Below are 13,939 nucleotides of genomic sequence, written 5' to 3' on the forward strand. Positions count from 1 at the left end.
TCCACTGTAGCTATTGAATCTTTTTCTCTCCTTTCACATGATGAGACTTTATTAGGGGAGCTCTCCCTTCCTCTAGAATCTTTTTGAATTTCCACTTTTATTAAAAGACCATTTACAGATCTTTTATAATCTTTGTTTTTGACCATTTCAGGAGTTTAGCTGTTATGGAAACTTCCTCACCATGTTTATTTTTCAGAGTTTTAATTGAATTATTCATTGGTTAGTGGAGTACCTTCTTGATTTATAGACAGCTCTGAGAACTTAACACTTTATCAATTTTTGGTGCAAGTTGTGAAGTTTTCTTACATTACAGCTCGTTTCAGTTTTTATAATGATCTTTTGACCCTCTGTATTGTTGCAATGTTTATTTTCTATGTTCTTTGCATTCCTCACAGTGTTCAGTGTTTCTAGTACTTTTCAATTTTTGTATCTTGCTGTTCTTACCACCATACTCTCTTTTTATTTCTGGCCTATCCCAAGCATTTCACTTGCCATAGAATTAATTTGCCTAGATAGCTCTTGCCAGTTAGCAGGTTTAGTTATTATTATTTCCTCTTGAAATTGTTTTATTGCTTCGTGTGACCATTTTTACCTGTTTCATTCTTGAAGCAAATGCTTGGTGCTTGATACCTCTGTGAAGTTATGGTAAAAAATGTCTCATTTGGTATTCCTGCCAGACTCCTGTATGTCAGACAAGGAGTTCTTGGTTGGGAGTCAGAGTTATCCATGACTCCACTATAAGCAGTGTAAGTATCACATAAACTGGGCAGTGCCATTAGAGTCGTAGCATTCCTCCTGTGACCCCACAGACTTTTGAAGCTAATTGCACAGTATCTCTAGCTGGGATTCTTGTTTATTTTTGGCCTTAGCTCGTTTGCATTTGGGTGTGAATACAACACACTGTCGTCTTTTCTTAGTTCCATGTTTCTCACTGACTGTGCTTTTGGACACTTTGGTTGTGGGTAGGTTGGCACTCAGTGTTGTTCACGGGCATCATGTGTTGTGGTATTTCACACAGGTTTTGAGTGTTTTTGTGAACACTATCCTCTTGCTATGTGAGATATAACAGCTGGAATTATTTTTTGAGAAGTTTTTGCACATTTCAGCAATTTGTAATTTTAAAATGATTTTTGATGGTCTGTATTATCTTGTTTCTAGAACTTTTCCATGTCCCTGATCTCACTGATACCACCTTTCCACACTCGTCTTCCCATCATTTTCTCTTTTTATTTCTGGACAACCACCTACCATTCCTTTTGCCACAGGGTTGAATTGTCTAGATAGCTCTTGCCAGTTCACAGGTTCAGTTATTGTTATTTCATCTTTGAATTGTTTTATTGCTTCTTGTGTTACAGTAAGTCTATCTGTTTTGTATTCTCATTAATTTCTTGACCTTTTGTGCTTTTCTAAGATAAATGTTTCATATCAGTTTTCGACAGAAGATGATCAGAATCAAATTCACCATTTCTTATCACCTTAACTTGCATAATTTCTTTACTATTTCTTTTAGAGATGACTGCACCATTCAGCTACAATTGTCTAACATTGGATTTGGCAACATACAAGCTTTTATTGAAAGCTTTCTGAAATAGGCCGGTGTTAAATTCTTCTGTAAAGTTTTACAGACATTGATTTGCCTCATACTAATTTTGTTACTTGTTTTATGTGACAGATAATCTTCTATTGCTGTTCTAAATTTTTTCCTTGGCCTGTTTGTGCACTGAAATCATCCAATAATATTATAACAATTTGTTTTGGGATTTTAGATGTTTTGGTTTCCAGAAAATCCCAGAATGCCTCTGGATTCTTCCTATTGTCTTAATTTATTGTTGCATAACATTGTGTGTTTGTTTATTTTGCAGTTACTTGTCAAAAGGGGGATAAAAGGTTGTGGAGAGTGGGAAGGTAGGTTTGGAGAAGGGTGGCTGATGGCTTGGAGAGAGGCAGCAGGAGTAGGGATAAAAATATGGCAGAGAGAGCAGCAGAGGATAGGAATGCAACATACCAGTATCGGTGAGTTCATGCAGCACACGATGCCAAGGAGGAGTGGATTTAGAGGGGGTGACAGAATAAATGAAGAGGAGCTGGACAATAACAAACACACAAAAGTACAGGTGGTATGTAGTAGGTGGTTAGCGTTTAACGTCCCGTCGACAACGAGGTCATTAGAGACACAGCGCAAGCTCAGGTTAGGGAAGGATTGGGAAGGAAATCGGCCGTGCCCTTTCAAAGGGACCATCCCGGCATTTGCCTGAAACGATTTAGGGAAATCACAGAAAACCTAAATCAGGATGGTTGGAGACGGGATTGAACCATCGTCCTCCCGAATGCGAGTCCAGTGTGCTAACTACTGCGCCACCTCGCTCAGTACAAACGTACAATGGTGTTGAACAGAGCACCAGAATTACACAGGTACATGAGAACATTAACAGAAGAATTGAAATCCAAGCTGACTCAGATAACATCCAATGTTTGTCATATATCATAGAAATGTCCTAGTCAGTAAAAACCTTGACTGAGCACAGTTAAGGTGAGAGAAGTCGAGGCTGCACTGGTAGCATGCTGCTGGGATCATTAATCTGACAGTGGCACTGCCAGCGAGTGAAACATGCACTTTCATTTTGCCTTCTCACTAATGGTGTTGAATATGAAATCTGCAGTCGTGATGGCAGCATATTCAGTGCACTGCCACATCTCCCCCCTCCTCGAGGGAGCTAGTGCTGCAGGTATCGGTGGGCAAAGGCAGAGGGCCAATTGCTCAGGATCCATGGAGACTGACTGTTGTGGTTGAGGGGTCAATTTTTTAACTGCACCCGAAAATTGCACACCATATACTCTGCCTCCCCACTTGAGTGCAGGTGGAATGGAGCAGTCAGGAGGTGAGTAATACCATTGCGGGTGCAGGAATCATAAAACAATGCCGAAATTAACTGTAGGCCATTATCAGAGATGATAGTCCACAGCAACCCTCTGATCACAAAAAGTCTGGATGTGAGCCTGCATATGGATAATTGGACAGTGCATTGACCACCAATGACATAGAATTACAGAAGAGGCCTACAAAATTGATGTGAATGCGGTCCCAAGACTGACCCAGTATTGGCCACGGACCAAAAGTTCGTGGCGGTGTCACCTGTACTTACTGCACTGTTGGCACTCGTGGACAACCTTCTCAATTGCTGAATCAATGCCAGGCCAATAGACCAAATGCCCTGCAAGGACTTTCATATGGGTCACACCTCAGTGGTCACAATGTTCTCACGAATGAGGACATAGGGATGTCATCTTAGTCAGTGCTAAGGAGGAGGGCACCATCGACTACTGGCAGCTGATGACGGAGGAGGGAGTAGTGGACCAGATGCCTTTGCAGGCACCCACTCAGGCCAACCATTGCATAAAATGAACCATTTGATTGAGCACAGGATCCTGCCAGGTGGTCTGCGCCACGCTACGAACCACTACCAGAAGTCTATCAACCGCATGCCAGAAGTCTATCAACCGCATGCTGCAAATGATCATCGATCTGGATACAGACAATTTCATCTCTTTCAATGGCTGAGTCTGGTCCCATGGGCAAGTGCGACAGTCCATACACATTAGCATACTGTGCATTTGATCTCGTAGTGATATGCACTCAAAAACAAAGCACAGTGCTGGAGTAGTTGTGCTGCCTGAGCAGGGGCTGAAAAGTGATACAAGGAGCTGATGGTCACTGATGAGATGGAATTTATTGCCTCAGAGGAAAACATGAAACTTCCAGGCTGCATACAGGAGATGACCAAAGCTTCCTTTTCTATCTGAGAATAATTGCGTTGAGTGGCTGTCAACATGTTGGAGGTATATACGATAGGATGTTCAGAGCCATCAGTGTTTTTGTGAGACGAAATTGCCCCAGTGCTATACTGGGAGGAACACTGTTTAAGTTGTTTAATGGACAAATGATATTCAATGCATTGGGGAGAAATCCTGAATAATAACTGACTTTACACAGAAACAATTGGAGTTCCATCAGGTTCTGTAGTTTAGGTAAGTTATCAATATCCGCCATGTCGTGTCCTGTCAGTTTGACACCATCTTTCGTAAGAAGGTGGCCCAGTTATTCTACTTCTCTCAGAAAAAACTTCATCTTTTGCAGATTGATTTAAAGCCTGCTTCTGGCTGATTAGAGAACAGAATCCGAAGGTTAGCGAAATGTTCCTGCCATGAGAAATCTGTGATGATAATTTCACACTGCATTAACACTTCTAAAAGTCTCTGGTGAAAAGAGTGCTTGTGATGCTGAATGGCAGGCAAGTATAATGGTATATCACGAAGGGGGTGTTGAGCATAATCTGTTGAGAGGCAAAATCCAAACGAAGCCCCCTGCCAAATCAGTTTTCCAAAAACACTCACTGCCAGCCAGCTTTGCAAGTATTTCTTTGTCATGGAAAATAGGGTAGCAGTCTGTTATCGATCGGCTGTTAATGGTGGACAGAAAATCTCTGTGGAAATGAAGCGCTCCTGAAGGCTTATGAATAACGGCCAGTCATAGCCCACAGGCTGGAAGAAACTGGTTCAGTGATGCCCAAGCTGTGCAACCTGTCCAGTTTGTACTTGACAGCTTGTTGCAGAGTGAGAGGGATAGATCAAGCATGACAAATTCTGGGAACAGCTGATGATGTAAGGGTGATGTGAGCCTCATAGTCTTTTGCAGCACCAAGTCCAGGTGAAAACATGACCTCAACTCATGGCAGAGGTCTTTCAAAGCCTGGAATGAAATGGAATGGAATGGAGTTGAAAACAAGGTGCTCAGAGTCCTGAATTTGAAACCCAGAAACCGTGAATGCATTGAGACCAGAAATGTTTTCCAATGTCGTACTGTGACATGCTGATATTTCAGATTGATCATGAACTGTCCTTGGACAGGAACTGGTTGATTGCCATAACTGGCCAAACTACGATTTGCAGAGCAAAGAGCAGGGCAACCAAAGAGATGATAGGTGTCGAGATTCATGACAGACACAGAGTTCCAGGTATTGTCTTGACATGCAACTTTTAAACTTTTATCATAATATAGATCTTGCTGGGAACACTTGAGCTGCTGGCTGAGCACTGGTGTAAAACTATCAACCTCCGTCAACTAGATGCCTGTGTCTGAGAACTGGCTCTGTGGGCAGCCATGGCAAACAGCTAGCAAATAGTCACATTTATGACAAATCAAACACTGTGCCTGCCAGTGCGGGTAGCAATGATGAGTGTGAGCTTGGAAACAATCAGAATACTTGCACAGGAAAGGGTCACAGTCTGACTGAATGGTGCAAAGATATGTATGGATGCAATGAGGGTGTCAGTGAACGACACCTCTGCTGCAGAAATTTATGCACTGGTGCTACGTCCATGACACCCTCAAACTATTCAGTCACTGCCTATGAAACTTACCTCCTTGACTGTAGGATCTTCTAAATGCAAAGCCTCAAAAAACACCTCTGCATCCGGAGGAGAATGGTCAATGACATTGTCTATCAGAGACTCGGCATTGGATTGCATTCAATGGGCACATGTAAATTGCCACTTCACTTGGGCTCAATCCAAGGCAAGAAAAAAGATTTTTGCAAAGACAAATCTCTATGTGAAATGCTATGAAATGTTACTGCACATGCCACATGTACGAGTTCCAATCTTTCTTGGTACAGTGAAACAGCTGGGGGACAGGTCAGTTCTGCAAATTCTTATTTCCATAATATTTATTCAGCATTTAACATTTTTGCATGATAACTTCACATAACAGAAAACAAACTCATATTATAAATAATTATTTACTCTACAACATGTTGACATTTCAGTCTTCAATACAGAAATCTGCAGAGGCCAGTAGCACCATGCGAATTTGTATCCAACTGACAAAGCAAATCCAATTGCTGCTGTTGTTGCTCAAACTGCCATTGCTACTATTCAGATAACTGAACCCATCATACTTCTGGAACATAGATGAAAATGTGACCACTTTGTCACCAAAAACTGTAGTAACTACATTTCTGTATTGACAACAACCAACACACAATAATACCTCTGCAGTGAATAGAGCACCAGAATCATAAAGTCTCGTCAAAACATTAACTGAAGAATTGCAATCCAGGCCAAGTCCAGTAATGTATCAACGTTTGCCATACAGTATCACAGAATTGTCCTGTTGGTATGCGAAACCTTCACTGAGCACAGCTAAGCTGGGGAAGGGGGGGGGGGGGGAGGAAGTGCTGTCAGCATGCTGTCACAACCACTTGACTAGCAGCAGCATTGCCAGTGAGTGAAGCAGGCACTCATTTCAACTTCTTACTGGCGGTGCCAAATACAAATACTGCAATCCTAGAGATGGTATACATGGGAGCGCTATTGGTGGGGGTCAGGGGTTTTTTGGAGACTGAGATCAGGAGGATTATAGGAACAAAGGATGTTTTACAAGGATAACTCCCATCTGCATAGTTCAGAAAAAATGGTGGTGGGAGGAAAGATTCAGATGGCACAGGTTGTAGATATCCTCAGTGTAGCGGAGCAGCTTAAATCACTTAAAAAGGCGAGGCCTCTGGTCCAGACCAGTCAGGTTCCTTTCAGAATAAGCTGATGCAATACCTTCATACTTAGCAATTATATGCAATCGTTTGCTTGTAGAAAGATCCATACCCAGAGACTGTAAAGCAGGACAAGTCACACCAACACCTAAGAAAGAAAAAAGGAGTCATCAACTGAATTACAGGCCCATATCACTAATATCAATTTGCAGTAGGATTTTGGAACATACACTGTGTTCAAACAGTAAGAATTACCCTGAAGAAAATGATTTATTGACAAACAGCCAACACAGATTCAGAAAATACACGTCTTGTGAAACAGAACTAGCTCTTTATTCTTACAAAGTAATGAGCACTATTGACAGTGGATGTCAAAATTGATTCCATATCTTTAGATTTCCAGAAGACATTTGACAACATTCCTCACAAGCAACTTCATATTGTGTGCCTGTAGAATATTGCCTCAGATGTGTGATTGGATTCATGATTTCCTGTCAAAGGTCACATTTCATAGTAACTGACAGAAAGTCATTGAGTAAAATTGAAGTGATACACTATGTGATCAAAAGTATCCGGACACCCCTAAAAACCCCTAAAAAACATACTAGGTGCATTGTGCTGCCACCTGCTGCCAAGTACTCCACATCAGCGACCTCAGTAGTCATTAGACACCGTGAGAGAGCAGAATGGGACACTCTGTGGAACTCAAGGACTTCAAACATGGTCAGGTGATTGGGTGTCATTTGTGTCATACGTCTGTACGCAAGATTTCCACACTCCTAAACGTTCCTAGGTCCACTATTTCCGATGTGATAGTGAAGGGCAGCAAAAAAGCATACAGGCCGACCTCATCTGTTGACTGTCAGAGGCTGCCGACAGTTGAAGAGGGTCGTAATGTGTAATAGGCAGACATTTATCCAGACCATCACACAGGAATTCAAAACTGCATCAGGATCCACTGCAAGTACTATGACAGTTAGGCAGGAGGTGAGAAAACTTGGATTTCATGGTCGAGCAGCTGCTCATAGGCCACACATCACGCTGACAAATGCCAAACGACATCTCGCTTGGTGTAAGGAGCGTAAACACTGGATGACTGAACAGTGGAAAAATGTTTTTTAGAGTGACGAATCACAGTATACAATGTGGCGAATGCCCGGTGAACTTCATCTGCCAGTGTTTGTACTGCTAACAGTAAAATTCAGAGCCGGTGGTGTTATGGTGTGGTCGTGTTTTTTATGGAGGGGGGTTGCACCCCTTGTTTTGCGTGACCTACACTGATGTTTGAAGCACCCTCTTGCTTCCCACTGTTGAAGAGCAATTCGAGGATGATGATTGCATCTTTCAACACGATCGAGCACCTGTTCGTAATGCACAGCCTGTGGCGGAGTTGTTACATGACAATAACATCCCTGTAATGGACTGGCCTGCACAGAGTCCTGACCTGAATCCTATAGAACCCTATGGGATGTTTAGGAACGCTGACTTCGTGCCAGGTCTCACTGACCGACATCGATACCTCTCCTCAGTGTAGCACTCCGTGAAGAATGGGTTGCCATTCTCCAAGAAACCTTCCAGCACCTGATTGAACATACGTCTGCGAGAGTGGAGGCTGTCATCAAGGCTAAGGTTGGGCCAACACCATATTGAATTCCAGCATTACCGAAGGAGGGTGCCACGAAATTGTAAGTCATTTTCAGCGAGGTGTCCGGACACTTTTGATCACATAGTGTATCTGGCTGTCCCCAATAAAGCGTTATACATGCTCTGCTGTTCCTGAGACAATCTGACTCGACATCTTAAACTGCTGCAGATGATACTGTCATTTACCATCATGTAATTTCATCAGCTGATCAAAATTAATTGCAAAATGATTAAGACAAGATATCTCTATGGTGCAAAAAAGTACTGATTGACTCTAAATAATGAAAAGTGTGAAGTGATGGCTAAAAGGAATCACTAAATTTTGGTTTATGATAAATCATATAAATCTAAAAGCTGTAAACTCAACTGAACACTTAGGGGTTACAATTGTTAATTACTTAAATTGGAACAGTCACAAAGGTAATGCTGTGGGAAAACAAGCCAAAGACTGTGATTTATTGGCAGAATACACTTGGAAAATATAACAAGTCTACTAAAAAGACTGCTCACACTATGCTTGTCTGCCCTCACCTGGAGTATTGCTGTGTGGTGTAGGACCTACATTAGATAGGATTGACAGAGGACACTGAATAAGATCAAAGGAGGGCAGCTTCTTCAGTATTATAATGAAACAGGGGAGAGTGTTCCATGGACATGATACACAAATTGGGGTGGCCGTCATTAAAACAAAGGTGTTTTTTGTTGTGGCAGGACCTTCTCACTAAATTTCAGTCACCAAATTTTTCCTCAGAGTGTGAAAATATTTTGTTAGCACCCACATACATAGAAAGAAATGATCATAAAAAAATAAGATAAATCAGAGCTTGCATGGAAAGATTTAAGTGTTCATTTTTACTGCGTGCTGTTAGAGAGTGGAATGGCACAGAAGTAGCTTGAAGGTTGCTTGATGAACTATCTGCCGGGCAGTTAATTGTGAATTGTAGGGTAATCACATAGATGTAGGCTCTCCTTTGTGTTAGATTTACCAAGCACAATGAATGACTGAATGAAAGTTTAATTGCTAAGTTTGAAAGCAATCAGAAAAGTAATATGTCTTCCAGACTCCCATCAGTCTTTAGTTCAGCAACAAAGAATTCCATTACAACCCTATTTCTATGTGGGAGCTGGATACATTATTATTTGCAACTCATGATGCAACAGGTTATGGTAGAATTTATGCCATGTTGTGCCGCTTCATCATGACCCTGTTCAGTCCAATGTGCAACACAGGAAATATTCCTGACTTATGAAGGGATGTATCCTAAAACTTATCTTGAAATGAGGATAGCTCCACATATGCCCTGATGGTAATTGTGGCAATTCTTTCAATAGTTGTGTCAGAAAGTCCTTGGAACAAATAGATCTGTTGCGTGGTTTAAGTTCTCCCTAGTTTGCTTGCAATGTGGATTCAGGAAATATCATATCCCCATTGATAAATTGATATTGCTGGATATGACTACATAGCAGGCTTTTCTATGCAAGCATCACTTCATGGGGATATTATTTATATTTTTAATATTAAGAGGACCTTTAATGCCACATGGATGTATAATATCATTTTATTATTCCATGAGCTGGTTTTAGGAACATTATTCCATTCCCCATCATTTTTTACAGTATTTCCTACCATTTCACTACTTCAAATATCTAGTCACATATGTTGTGTAAAACAGGTCTCAGTAGGAGAAATTAATCTCTCAAAAGAACATCCGGAGCATTGCCATCTTTGGTATGCTACAAACAGCATAATACTTATAAGTAGGCAGCCAGACTCCCTTTCAGTGAACAGTTTCCCAATAGTCTGTCCCTCCTCCAACAATGCAGCAATAAAATAACATTTGTAATGGTGGTAATACTCACTGCATCAATAAATTGTAGATGACTCTTTGTTGCTGCTGAATGGCGAGTACCTCAGAGTGCTCAATTTGTGGTGGCTGTATTTGTGTTTGGTGAACCCACGGTTCCCAACCTGGGGACTGCTCAGTGCTGCCAAAGCTCAGTAACCATAAGTTCTGCCCTTGTTTCAGGAAACACCATGTGGAACATAGTGTGTCACAAGCAAGAGGGATCTCGGGTAAGCTGTTCAGGCATGTATTCTTAAACATTTCTACACATAAAGCTCAACCTCAAGATGTTGATACATGCTGATTGAGTGTACGGTATTTGAGCCCAAAAAGTTGTTTAGTAGGCCACTTCTGGGACACCCATCACATCCCTTTTGTCTTAGATGTGCATAGCTAAGCAGGATTCTAAAGCTATTTGATCAGTAGACATTTTGTGGGTTCCATGGTTGTATGGTAATATGCATGTTATAATAGCAGTCCATCACTCTGTGTTTCTTAGTATCTTGTGGAACTAGAATAGCGTGTATTTCTCAAAAAAGAAAAAAAAATGCTTTATTAGATTGGATTGACTACCGATTGCTAGAGAGAAGTTACCAACAGTAACTGGGTATATCTGTACCAAAATATATTCATTGTAGTGAGAAGGGAAGAACAACCTTCAAGTATATGGCACTCTTTTACATTGAGGAAGCAATAAAAGTAGTCTACTTTGAAATGTCTCTGGAATGTAGTGGCACTAATAGGAACATCAACTGACAAACAAGCAGAATGGCTGTCCACATGCCAAACATTAGACAAAAATCTTCAATATACTGTAATGGCTCGATACATATATCATTTTAGTACCAGCTAAAATATTAATTTTATATCATTGCTGCATGATGGGAGAAGGGCGACATTTAGGGAAAAATCCTTGTATTTCAAATTTTGAAAAAAAAATTGTTTCATGATCACATCTAAGACAATCTGAGCTGCCACCAAGTTTTGATTTCCAGGGACTACCGTTCATGGAATACTGATGTGCATTTGGGTGGAGGCACGGAACAATGGTGCAAATGGTTTGGAGTCCACAGCTGACTCTTGTCAGGCACAAACAAGAAAATTAATGCACTGTATGAGTCAGTCCCCCCCCCCCCCCCATGAACCATGGAGCTTGCCGTTGGTGGGGAGGCTTGCGTGCCTCAGCGATACAGATGGCCGTACCGTAGGTGCAACCACAACGGAGGGGTATCTGTTGAGAGGCCAGACAAACATGTGGTTCCTGAAGAGGAGCAGCAGCCTTTTCAGTAGTTGCAGGGGCAACAGTCTGGATGATTGACTGATCTGGCCTTGTAACATTAACCAAAACTGCCTTGCTGTGCTGGTACTGCGAACGGCTGAAAGCAAGGGGAAACAACAGCCGTAATTTTTCCCGAGGACATGCAGCTTTACTGTATGATTAAATGATGATGGCGTCCTCTTGGGTAAAATATTCCGGAGGTAAAATAGTCCCCCATTCGGATCTCCGGGAGGGGACTACTCAAGAGGACGTCGTTATCAGGAGAAAGAAAACTGGCGTTCTACGGATCGGAGCATGGAATGTCAGATCCCTTAATCGGGCAGGTAGGTTAGAAAATTTAAAAAGGGAAATAGATAGGTTAAAGTTAGATATAGTGGGAATTAGTGAAGTTCGGTGGCAGGAGGAACAAGACTTTTGGTCAGGTGATTACAGGGTTATAAATACAAAATCAAATAGGGGTAATGCAGGAGTAGGTTTAATAATGAATAAAAAAATAGGAGTGCAGGTTAGCTACTACAAACAGCATAGTGAATGCATTATTGTGGCCAAGATAGACACAAAGCACATGCCTACTACAGTAGTACAAGTTTATATGCCAACTAGCTCTGCAGATGATGAAGAAATTGATGAAATGTATGACGAGATAAAAGAAATTATTCAGGTAGTGAAGGGAGACGAAAATTTAATAGTCATGGGTGACTGGAATTCGTCAGTAGGAAAAGGGAGAGAAGGAAACATAGTAGGTGAATATGGATTGGGGGGAAGAAATGAAAGAGGAAGCCGCCTTGTAGAATTTTGCACAGAGCATAACTTAAACATAGCTAACTCGCGGTTCAAGAAGCATAAAAGAAGGTTGTATACCTGGAAGAATCCTGGAGATACTAAAAGGTATCAGATAGATTATATAATGGTAAGACAGAGATTTAGGAACCAGGTTTTAAATTGTAAGACATTTCCAGGGGCAGATGTGGATTCTGACCACAATCTATTGGTTATCAACTGCAGATTGAAACTGAAGAAACTGCAAAAAGGTGGGAATTTAAGGAGATGGGACCTGGATAAACTGAAAGAACCAGAGGTTGTAGAGAGTTTCAGTGAGAGCATAAGGGAACAATTGACAGGAATGGGGGAAAGAAATACAGTAGAAGAAGAATGGGTAGCTCTGAGGGATGAAGTAGTGAAGGCAGCAGAGGATCAAGTAGGTAAAAAGACGAGGGCTAATAGAAATCCTTGGGTAACAGAAGAAATATTGAATTTAATTGATGAAAGGAGAAAATATAAAAATGCAGTAAATGAAGCAGGCAAAAAGGAATACAAACGTCCCAAAAATGAGATCGACAGGAAGTGCAAAATGGCTAAGCAGGGATGGCTAGAGGACAAATGTAAGGACGTAGAGGCTTGTTTCACTAGGGGTAAGATAGATACTGCCTACAGGAAAATTAAAGAGAACTTTGGAGAGAAGAGAACCACTTGTATGAATATCAAGAGCTCAGATGGCAACCCAGTTCTAAGCAAAGAAGGGAAGGCAGAAAGGTGGAAGAAGTATATAGAGGGTTTATACAAGGGCGATGTACTTGAGGACAGTATTATGGAAATGGAAGAGCATGTAGATGAAGATGAAATGGGAGATAAGATACTGCGTGAAGAGTTTGACAGAGCACTGAAAGACCTGAGTCGAAACAAGGCCCCGGGAGTAGACAACATTCCATTAGAACTACTGATGGCCTTGGGAGAGCCAGTCATGACAAAACTCTACCATCTGGTGAGCAAGATGTATGAGACAGGCGAAATACCCACAGACTTCAAGAAGAATATAATAATTCCAATCCCAAAGAAAGCAGGTGTTGACAGATGTGAAAATTACCGAACTATCAGTTGAATAAGTCACAGCTGCAAAATACTAACGCGAATTCTTTACAGACGAATGGAAAAACTGGTAGAAGCGGACCTCGGGGAAGATCAGTTTGGATTCCGTAGAAATGTTGGAACACGTGAGGCAATACTAACCTTACGACTTATCTTAGAAGAAAGATTAAGAAAAGACAAACCTACGTTTCTAGCATTTGTAGACTTAGAGAAAGCTTTTGACAACGTTAACTGGAATACTCTCTTTCAAGTTCTGAAGGTGGCAGGGGTAAAATACAGGGAGCGAAAGGCTATTTACAATTTGTACAGAAACCAGATGGCAGTTATAAGAGTCGAGGGGCATGAAAGGGAAGCAGTGGTTGGGAAAGGAGTGAGACAGGGTTGTAGCCTCTCCCCGATGTTATTCAACCTGTATATTGAGCAAGCAGTACAGGAAACAAAAGAAAAATTCGGAGTAGGTATTAAAATTCATGGAGAAGAAGTAAAAACTTTGAGGTTCGCCGATGACATTGTAATTCTGTCAGAGACAGCAAAGGACTTGGAAGAGCAGTTGAACGGAATGGACAGTGTCTTGAAAGGAGGATATAAGATGAACATCAACAAAAGCAAAACGAGGATAATGGAATGTAGTCAAATTAAATCGGGTGATGCTGAGGGGATTAGATTAGGAAATGAGACACTTAAAGGAGTTTTGCTATTTAGGGAGCAAAATAACTGATGATGGTCGAAGTAGAGAGGATATAAAATGTAGACTGGCAATG

This window comes from Schistocerca nitens, chromosome 2, assembly GCF_023898315.1.
Source record: "Schistocerca nitens isolate TAMUIC-IGC-003100 chromosome 2, iqSchNite1.1, whole genome shotgun sequence".
In the NCBI taxonomy this organism is placed as follows: Eukaryota; Metazoa; Arthropoda; class Insecta; order Orthoptera; family Acrididae; genus Schistocerca; species Schistocerca nitens.